The sequence below is a fragment of the Argiope bruennichi genome, chromosome 7, assembly GCF_947563725.1.
Source record: "Argiope bruennichi chromosome 7, qqArgBrue1.1, whole genome shotgun sequence".
NCBI classification, from domain to species: domain Eukaryota; kingdom Metazoa; phylum Arthropoda; class Arachnida; order Araneae; family Araneidae; genus Argiope; species Argiope bruennichi.
The window spans coordinates 72,596,999-72,607,703 of NC_079157.1; the positions used below are offsets into that span (position 1 = coordinate 72,596,999).

The 10,705-nt window shown below is 26.0% G+C and overlaps 1 protein-coding gene across 3 annotated transcripts in view; it reads right to left on the minus strand.

Moving 5' to 3' along the window:
* The window catches only part of LOC129974986 (membralin-like), a 64,520-nt gene extending 59,716 nt beyond the window's left edge, over window positions 1–4,804 (minus strand). For all 3 annotated transcript variants that reach the window (XM_056087830.1, XM_056087832.1, XM_056087831.1), the window contains exon 1: window positions 4,658–4,804. The gene's annotated coding sequence lies outside the window, so the exon portion shown is untranslated. The remainder of the gene's footprint in view (window positions 1–4,657) is intronic.
* Between the last annotated feature and the right edge of the window lie 5,901 nt (window positions 4,805–10,705).

Sequence of the window (10,705 nt, forward strand, 5' to 3'; positions counted from 1 at the left end):
TTTTGAAAGCAGATAGTGTGAAGGTTTTCATACAATGTTTGAATAATGGATTTGACAGAGAGTCTGAAATCACAATGAAACTTCACTTGATAAGAAATCAATATCTGATCCTGTCATATGAATCCACAGCTTAATTGCACAACTAGCTCAAATCTATTATATATATATATATATATATATATATATATATATATATATATATATATATATACAAAAACCCCTTGAAATTAAAAAAAAAAATTAATTCACATGAAGAACAATACACATAGATAGAAAATATATTTTATATTTTGCATTAAAACAATATGTTTTTATATTTATTTACCATAATAAAAAACTATTTCACTTGAAAATTACGATTGAGTGAGATTTGAATGAGATTAATGTGCATAACACAAGTTGAGACAAAAAATTACACAGGTTCATTTTAATGCTTTCATCTTAAGTTTACTTTTCACATAAATGTAACCATTAATCATAATGAATAGCAATACAAGCTCATATGATTTTTGTTATAATTAAGTCAACATTTTACATAAGTGTATATTTTATGTGAAAGGCATTTGCATTTAGCATACTTTTTTATTTTCCAGTAATTAACTTAAGATACCATAAAATTTTTCTTAAAATATACACCATATTTCCTTTAATAAATTTTAAAATTTACAGTATATAATAAACCTTTACAAAATACTGACCTGTAATACCTTTGCAAAAAGTCTAAGGAAAAGATGCAGATAAGTGCAATTTTTAAAATAAAAAAAATATGTTTTTAATTATATGGATGGAGTAGGACTGAGCATTGACAAAAATCTGGCATATCCAACATTTTGTTATCCAGTTAGCCCTTCTGTATCATTAATCCAAAAAGTTGTGAATCAACTATATCAGTTCTATACTTTTATTCTATAGGCTATATTCATATTATAAGTTATGTTGATATCCATAACTATATTATTTTCAGATTCCTATAAATTTTGCTAGATCATTACACAAAACTAAAAATATGAATTTCAAATGATGCATTTTTCAAATTGTGGTCTCGGAGGTTTGTCCAATTTTTAAATTTGATCATATGAAGAATATGTTGTTTGAAGGCTTTTTCCAATCTTCTAGTCACTTTAGAGCAAAGCAGAGAACACAAGCACAGAATTTATAAGATTACAAATAATTTCAAAAAGAGAAAGAAAATAACTTAAGCAAAAGTAAAATTATTACAGAGACAACTTATTAATAAATCACTAAAATGGAATATATTATAGCATGTTTAATACGACAAAATTATCATTTTCTTATATATTTATCACCTTTCCAAAGGCTGTGTATAATATTATTCTCAATTCCTAGCTAAAATGCCTTGTAATAACATGTTATTTGTTTATAAATAATATCATGCTATTTAGTAAAAAAAATCCTTTTTACTTTCAAGAAGGTCTGTGCATTTCAAGTTTTACACTTCTAGTCGCCATTTCAACAACTGACCTTTGTTTATCTTTAGGTGTTATTAAATAAATATGTTGAAACAAATAAAAACCTGGCAAAAAGATATTTTTTTGAAAAAAAAAATAAAGATAGAATAATTTAAAGTTAATATTAAGTTGAAAGTATTTAAACAAGTAAAATATTTAAAATAGTTATTATTTTTATAGTTTATTAAATAGTACAAAAGTTTCAGAAAGTAAACTATTTAAAACTATTAAGTATTTAAATATTTTTCTAAAGTAATAACAACTGAAAGAAATATCATGTAAAACTGAAATTGTTATAATTGAAATAATAAAATTTTGACTTTTAAGATGGTATTAAAATATTTTTGGTAAGATAATTTGTTCCAAAGTGACTGCAGAAAAATATTAAAATTTCAGTTAATTTCTTATAAACTAAATATTTAACTTTTGCACTCTACAAAGTTAATAATATTCTTTCTTTTAAAAAATAAGTGTATAATGTTTGGTTGAAATTGGAATAGTCATTTAAGAGAAGATGTGAAATATAGATAATAACAGTTTTATTATTATTATTAAGATTAGATCAGTCATTGATTTACTTTAAAAATACAGCAAAAATTCTTGAAATTCTTCAGGGGCAAAAGGGGAAACGAACCAACTTTACCTGTTTAAAAATTTGGCTCCAATTATAAAGGAACTAAGAAATTCTTCCCTAAATTCAAGAAATGTTGAATGTGGCAAATAAAAATCAACATTTGTGATTTTCCAAAAATAGTTATTTAAAATCATCTCTTAGTACTTTAAGCATACTTAACCTTTCATTTTTGTTTAATTTTACATAATCTGAATAGTATTCTAATAGTCATAAGCTGAAGATTAAAGCTCTCTTAAGACAAAGAAAATTTTATGTAAAATCAAGATGTTTTCTCCTATTTCAAATCATCAGAAGATCAGTTATATGATTCCTTTCAGACTTCAAGATAGCTTACTTATTCTTGCCTTTTTTTATATAAGTAAAAGTCTATCAGAAGGATATGTCACAATATATTTAGGGAAGGAAATAATATCATATACAAGGCAAATAAGGAATCAAGAGATTAAAATTTTTAAAGAATGAAAACCTAATAGCTTATTTAGTAGTAAAATATACGTATAAGCTTTTAAGTAAATGTAAAAATTTTATTGCTACATAACCTAAAAAGAAAAGATTAATATTTTATTTCACATCTTCAGATTTTATACTCATGTCTTACAGTTCATTAAAAAATAAATAAGTTTGTAAAAAATAAAAATTAAAATGTTTTTAGTTTATACAATAGTGTTATTCAATAATATCTCTTTCAAATAGTTTATAAAATTGTACAAGTTATATACTCATAAAAATTCCAATCTGCACAATAAATGGATTAGCTTCATAAAATTTCAAAAGAAAGGAAATTCAAGTTTTAAAAAAAATTGAACTCAAAGTGCATTTAAAAAAACAATTTAATCAGAGTTATAAAAATATTCAAAGCTTAACTTTATATTTTTTTTAATTTTATAACAAAGAAGCATAAAGGTGAGAATCTATAATAGTAATTTAAGATAAAACTAGAAATTTAAATTTCTCATGTCATCAGAAGAATATATCATGTATATCAGAAAACAAAAATCATACATAACATTTCTACAACATATAAATTTATGTTCAAAAAGCATAACTACCTTCAAAAAATTTTCACAAAAAACTTTTAGCTTAAAATAAATTTAAAATTTTTCAAACCCTTGACTGTTTAGTTGAAATTTTTACTAAATAAGCATTATTTTAATATCAGCAACAGCTATAATTTATTTTATCAATTACACTATAAGCTAGCATTCAAATAATTTTTTTACATAGAAGTAATTTTAACATGATAAAACTAATCAAAATCCCAGAATACAATTATTTGTTGCACAAGCCAAACATAATTTTTTATACTTAATAAATAAATCTTTTAATGAAAAAAATTAGTCTAATTCACTCAATTTATTATTGTGACTTTACACAACATTTATTTAATAAAGTTGTCAACAATATGACTGTACATCAGAAGAAAGCAAAATTTAATTATAGTGATAGAATATAGCACAATAAAAATCAGGAATCTAGCAAATTCTAAAATGAAGTTTCAAAAGAAATGCTAAAAATTCAGTAAATAAAAATAGTAACTTCAAATAAAAGCAATAATAACAATACATTAACTGCACAAATAGTACAGTTAGAAAACTATTTATGATATAGAATAATTTATTCTGATATAACAATAAATACTGGTGTCTGAATTAAATTAAAGTGTTTACACATCTACATCCTCCAGTACTATATATTATAGCTAAAAACTCAAGTAATAATTTATGCAAAAAAAAATAATTTTTTAAAATATATTAACAATAAAAACTAATATACTCATTTACATTAATGATTATTATAAAAATCTCAAACTTACATCAATATAATTTATACCAATATTCATTATTTCACAAAAATAAAAAAGATACAAAAGTGAAAAATTAATCTTATGCTTCTTCTAAATGGAAAATTTCCATTTGTCCAATTAAATATTTCTCAATACTACAACTCAAAAACCATCCAATATTTCTGCTATACTCTAACAAAGAAAACTGAATTTTTCAAAAAAATAAAATAAAAAAAAACCTAGAAATTTTAACATTTCTACACAATAAAATTTATAAATGAACTTCTATTGAGACATGTTTATATGAACTAAATGAGTTAATACCGGATAATGGGCTTTTTTTTTTCCTATAGTTTACTCACTCACATATAATTAGTCGTCCTAAAAATACTGCTTATATGCAATTTTAAAAAATGAATGAAGGCTTTCTTACACAAATTATACAGCGATAGGAACTCATCTGCATCTTCAAATAAAATAACTTTTCACATATGGTATCATTAAGCAAGGAATAATAGCTGTTGAAATTTTTGTTTATATCGAAATTAATACAAATCTGATATGAATCAATTATAACTTGAAGTTAAATGCACATAAGAACGTAATTAAAAACTACAATAAAAAGTAAACTATAAACCTATATAGGTGAAGGTTAACATTAACATGGATGCCTGCAGAAAACCTCAAATTCTCAACGAATTATTATTACGATACAAAAATTAAGCAAATATACTTTTGATTATTTAGAAGAAAAAACAAAGAATAACATACATTTATATCTTTAATATAAAGACGTGCTTCAACAAAATGTACTACTATTACAATTCTCCATGTTTATTTGCGCTCACAAAAAGAAAAGTCAAAGTAGTTTATATTTTTATTACGTCTTTTTGATGGTGACATTTCGTTAAAATTTTATGTAACTCATAGTTCTACCGCTTCTGGTTTGCTTTATTTTTATCAGGATACTCTGTCATAATGGAAACGATGTGAAATGATAACCTATCATTCGAGAAATTCATTTGGGGTCTAATCCTTAAAAAGTACATGACGATAAAACCTTTGAATAGGGAGAAACTTTCCTTCTATTATAAAAAGAAATTAATAATTTTTAAATCAATTAATATGGAAAGAATGAGACCTGAGAATCATATAATTGAAACTAAAAGTTTACTTTAATAATAAATAGTTTTGTATATGTAATATAAAGACAAGCAGACTGCATTTATCAAAAAAAAATTGTTCAATTAACTATAATAGAAATACTCGCCCACTTATTTTCAAAATACTCTTTTTGAAGAAGAGCGAAAATTGACGATCATGTACTCCCTACCGAAATATAAATCATTCGTTTGGTGATTCCAAATCAATTCCCCAACAATGATGTAACATCTACCACACCATTTCTCGAGTCATTAGATAGCTTATAAAAAGTAAGTACACTTTCCATTGTGCCTGAATCCCATCCTTGTATTTAAAAAAATTAAATATAGAATGCCCATAAATTATTCACAGAGTAGAAAAATAAAATTTAAACTTAAGATTACAAAATATACGATGAAATTAATTATATTGAAGTAATCTTATGGTTCAAGAAATTTCATTTGTTCTCCATTTTATTAATTGTAATACTTCCGATGAAAAAGCAAAGTGCATATTGTTCGTTTGAAGATTCCAAGATTATCATGTTTTGATGGTTGCACTTCGCTACGGCAAGATTCACCCTAGTCTAAATGTAAACCCCTCCTTTCAACTTTCCTCTCACGCTTTTTTGACGAAATAAACGCCTCCTAAAGCTTGCGCAGAAGCGGGGAGGGTTTTAGAATCCGATAATAAACAATATTCTAGGTATGGGAAGAGAAATTTAGGAAAACATTTCAAAGATGGTTTGGATGAAAATTTAATAAGCTCCAACCAAAAGAAAAATCAATTAAGGGACGGTTAAATCAATTTCGTGAAACTGGGTGGTTGGTATTTTTAAAAAACAGTTTGAATGGTGGAAAGCTGTAATAATTTCCAATGCAGATTTTATTTTCAGGTAATCTTAGGTGATTGCCCACGGCTCTCAAAACAACGGAGAGCTTACCCATGTTTTTTCATCGCCAATTTTTAGACATATCGTAAACAAAAATTTTCCAGATGTCTGAATAAAAAAAATTAAGAAAGAATTGTAGCTTTTGATATCCGCTCATGTTAGGATATTCCAAAAATTTTATAAATAATTTGAGTTGCTATTACATTAGCAACTAATATTAACCACTGATATATTAACCACTGATTCTAGAAGGACATTTCATGCACGTCTTTCTTGTTTTTGTCATAAAATTGCAATGATTTGTTGTACATGTCGGTAGGCATTTATCACAGAATTAAAAATGCTCTTTGTGGCCTGTCGCATGAAATTGTGTCAGAGTACAATTTACAAGAATATTATCTTTGGTGGAAAATTAATTCATTTAGATGATATAAATCTTTTTCGGATTTCGATAGGGTATCAGATACTTTGTGTCACCTTACTACAAATTACTATAAAGTATTTTGGCTCGAGCATCTGTAAATCTTTTGTCAGCGCAAGTGGTTAAAGCTTTATGACCGAAATAATTAAATACAGATGTAAGATCTTATCATCTATTGAAACTATTATGATCATAATTAATTAATAAAGTATTTTTTTTTCAATTTTTTGTTATTATGATTATTGCAATGAAACAATACATTTTTTAAAAATAATGAGTTTATTTTCACAATTTTATTTACTCAGCTACCAATGATTCTTGCTTGAAGATAAAACAGCGTATGAACTCATCAACTATTATTAGTGCATATTTTTTCAGCTTGTGAAATTATTATGCGTTTCTTTTGATTACCTTATTATTACAAAATATTTTATATGTCTTCAATGTTATTCCACATTCTGAATGCCGGGCAATACCGTGAGGATATAATAGTGTTATTGGGCCTTCTGTGTTAATAAGATAGGAATATAGTGGCGTAATGTTCACCTGAACGTATATTTCAGGAATATTTTATGGCACGCGGCCAAAAGATGCTAATGAATGAAGAATGATACTTCCAGCTAGATGGAACATCTTCGCTTACAATCCTTCATGGATTTTTGGTCAATAGATGGATAGAATAAAGAGGCTAGTACTTAACTCCCTCTAAAAATACTGGATCTTCCCCAATGAATTTGTTTTTGTGAGATACATAAAACATAATATTTTATAACTTAACGCCAGCTGTAATGAACGATCTGAGAATAACAAATGAAAGAGAATGCATCTAAAAGCCGTTTCCAAAACAATTCATTGGTTTTATCAACAGGACTTCGACAAAATGACAAAAAACAGTTTAGAGAACTGGAAAAATTGTAATATAATTTCAATTATGAATCTTTGATGTATTTTATAATAATAATTATTTTTGAAATGGTTATTCACGGTGAGTGTATGTTTTTGGGATGCTTGTATATGCCAACATAAATAAGAACACGATTTTTTCAAATTTATTTGTCACATTGCATAACTTACTACACTCTCAGTATTGATACTCGTAAACTAATTATTTTATGATCCTTTCTAAATCAACCATTCTTGATATAAAGAAATATTTTAAAATCGAAATCGACTAAACATACTTTTGATCGATCATGGAATGAAAAAAAAACTAATTGGTCCGATTTAACAACAATCGATGCATTTATTTTATTACACGCAAAAAAGATGAAAAATCGATTTTCTATGTCAAATATTGAATTGCAATGTGTTTTGAATTGTAAATGTATTAATAAATATAAATTAATGATGTTTAAAGTATGATTAAAGTATTGGATTTTCCCATTTTCTGCGCTATGGGGTCAATTCACGGCCACGTGTCAGGTACCAAACAAACCGCTTCTGTTCAATTTTCAACCGTTCTGCGCATGTCGTGATGTCTGCCGATAACGTTGACGAAACCATTGTTTAGTAAATATTACGCTAGCCGATCAATTATTAAAAACTTCTGATTTTTTTTTTTTTAAAGATATGATTTTGAATTATTTTCTCCAAATTTTCTTAGTTATATAATTTTATTTTTTATATTAAAATTTTAATTAGTATTTTCAATGGAATTATTGTTTTTGCATAATTAATTAATATCGCTTTTTAATTCGTTTGGTGCCGCTTTATTCTTTCCTCCCCCCCCCTTTTTGATCCGAAGAATACATTTTGACAAATGACTATGGCAGTGTTTTTGAAAAATTACATATGTTCTTTTTTACATATTTTTTAAATAGTATTGAATATTGAATCTTATGAATATAGTTCCCCAGTTAGTTCTTTTTAAAAATAATTATTACTCCTAGATAAGTTAATATTTTAAAGCTAACTAATAAAATTATTATATTTTTTTCTCTTATGTAATTACTTTTATAAATATTGAGACTTTGATGTTTTCAGTTTGCTCAGAGGAAAAAACATGAAACTCAAATTAGTATATATTGAATAAATTATGTTTACGATTTCAAATTATGAAATATAAAAGGTGTGGATACCTTTTTTTAAATCTATGCAACTTATGAATGAATAATTTCATTTTAATTTCTATAAATCAGTAAAGGAAAACAGACAAAATCACGCTTTCATAATTTTTATTTACACATTTTATATATATATATATATATATATATATAGATATAGATATAGATAGATATATATAGAGACAGATAAATGTGATAATTATTTGAAAAAATATGATCAAATGTTTGTTTCAATGTACTCACTAATTCAAAAAAACTAAAAAAAACTATTTACTATTTATCAACATTTATTTTTCATTGCATGCATTAAGCATAGTTTTATTCCTTTAAAAGCCTCAGTATTTTTTATGTCAAATCTGTTTATATTTGTCTGTCATGGATTTTTCTAGGCCTAAAGGTATCAGATAAATTTAAATAAGTTCTATAATTTTCACAAATAAAAAGAAAAATAAGAATGAAACTATGGAAAGTTTATTTTAATAAAATAGTGCTCTATTTCCAATATTATAGGACCCCCCCCCTATCTTTATGTACAGTTTATGTTAGCGTTCTCCTTATTTTGAAATAAGAGTAATGACTGCACTCAGTTTTTATCAATTACTTGTCATCTTTCTGAAATAGCTGGATTGCTGGAATTAATGTTCACTAAAGTTTTAAAGTAAATATTTTATGTAACTTGATTTTAATATTTTTTTTATAGGTAGATATTTTCAACCTTCAAATTTTGATAGATATATCATTTATACTATTTTAGAAACCTTACACATTTCTGTTCAATTTACTATACATTTCCCTTATTTTCTGTCCGCTCCCTTAAAATTCGTAAAAAAGAAAAAGGATCCATGTAATGTAACTTTATTTATTACCTAAAATAATGTAAAAATCCGACAATTGTTTTCACTTTAACAGTATTTAAAATACGAGTGTAAATCTTTTATAGATTCTTTCCAAATTTAAGTAAATATATAGCTTGCTTTCTAAAAATCTGCTTTGTCAATCATGATTTGTGTTAAGGACAGTATAATAGTTCGAATTCTAAAACAAAAACCCCAAAAAGTATTTGTAAATTTTAATAACGATATACTGACTTTTATCAACAACTTCGGTCTTCTTTCAGAATTTATAAATTTTATGTTATAATTTGTAATTTAATATTCTTCCAGAATTCTTACTAATTTTGCATAATTTTGACTTGGACGATTCCTACAATTAGTCCCAATTTCGTCCCATCTGTTTTATCACTTGCGTCGTCTGTATAATGAATGCTATTTAAGGGAGTTTCAATTAGCTTCCAATCAGCAGATGAAGGAAGAGATGTAAACGTAGCTCGAACCAAAAATATTTTTCTTAGAGTATCCGAAAGTTTTGCAACAATAAACCAAATGAAAAGAAGACTATTAAAAATTAATGTCATCGTAAATTTTGCGCTGTTGTTATGTCCTTTATTTTTACTTATAATAATGATGAATATGCGTTTGTTTTGACACTCTACAGGCTAGATCGTTTCACCTAGAATTATAGCGTTGGCCATATACATTTCGAAGGATGGAAATGTGCATCCAGGTGTTGCTTTTTCTTGAAATTTTAATTCGAATTTTATTTCAAAATGAAACAAAATTTCGGCTCAACTTCCGAAAATACTACATTACAAAAATGATTTTTACATCATTTCAAAATTCAAAAATTTATCTTTTCAACGATATCAATGCTTTTGTTTAAATATTTATTTTTATATTTAATCTATTATTTAAAAAAAAGATTCCCTTCCAGAAAAACTCTGTCTACCTGATGTATTTTGTAGGAAAAAAACAAAACGACTTTCTGATGCTATTTACTTAAAAGACTGTCTATAATTGCCTTATGCTGATTGAGAAAATGACTGTCTTTTTGTCGCCTGATGCTCTTTGAAAAAAATATTGACTTCGTCACATAGATGCTGTTTAAATAAAGACTATCATCATCTTCTGACCAATGCTATTTTAAAAATTTGAATGTCGTCGGATGCAACGATTGAAGTCACATTCTTTAATTTCAGATAGAATACTGTTACGGAAATTCCGGTGTTCTTTTGCGATTTGTTGGTCGATGAAGAAACCGTCCTTTAATAACGGACGCAAATTTCATTAAACAAGAAGAAAGGAATAACAAGACGGCAAATTTACAGTCGAGACGTACACACACAATACACAGCAGCACACTATAAGCAGTAGTCCACAAGTAGTAATCGGTAGTAAAAACAACCACAGTACACAAAGCGGCCAGACAGAATTCAGAAGGAGGAGGGAATCTGCGTAGCTTCA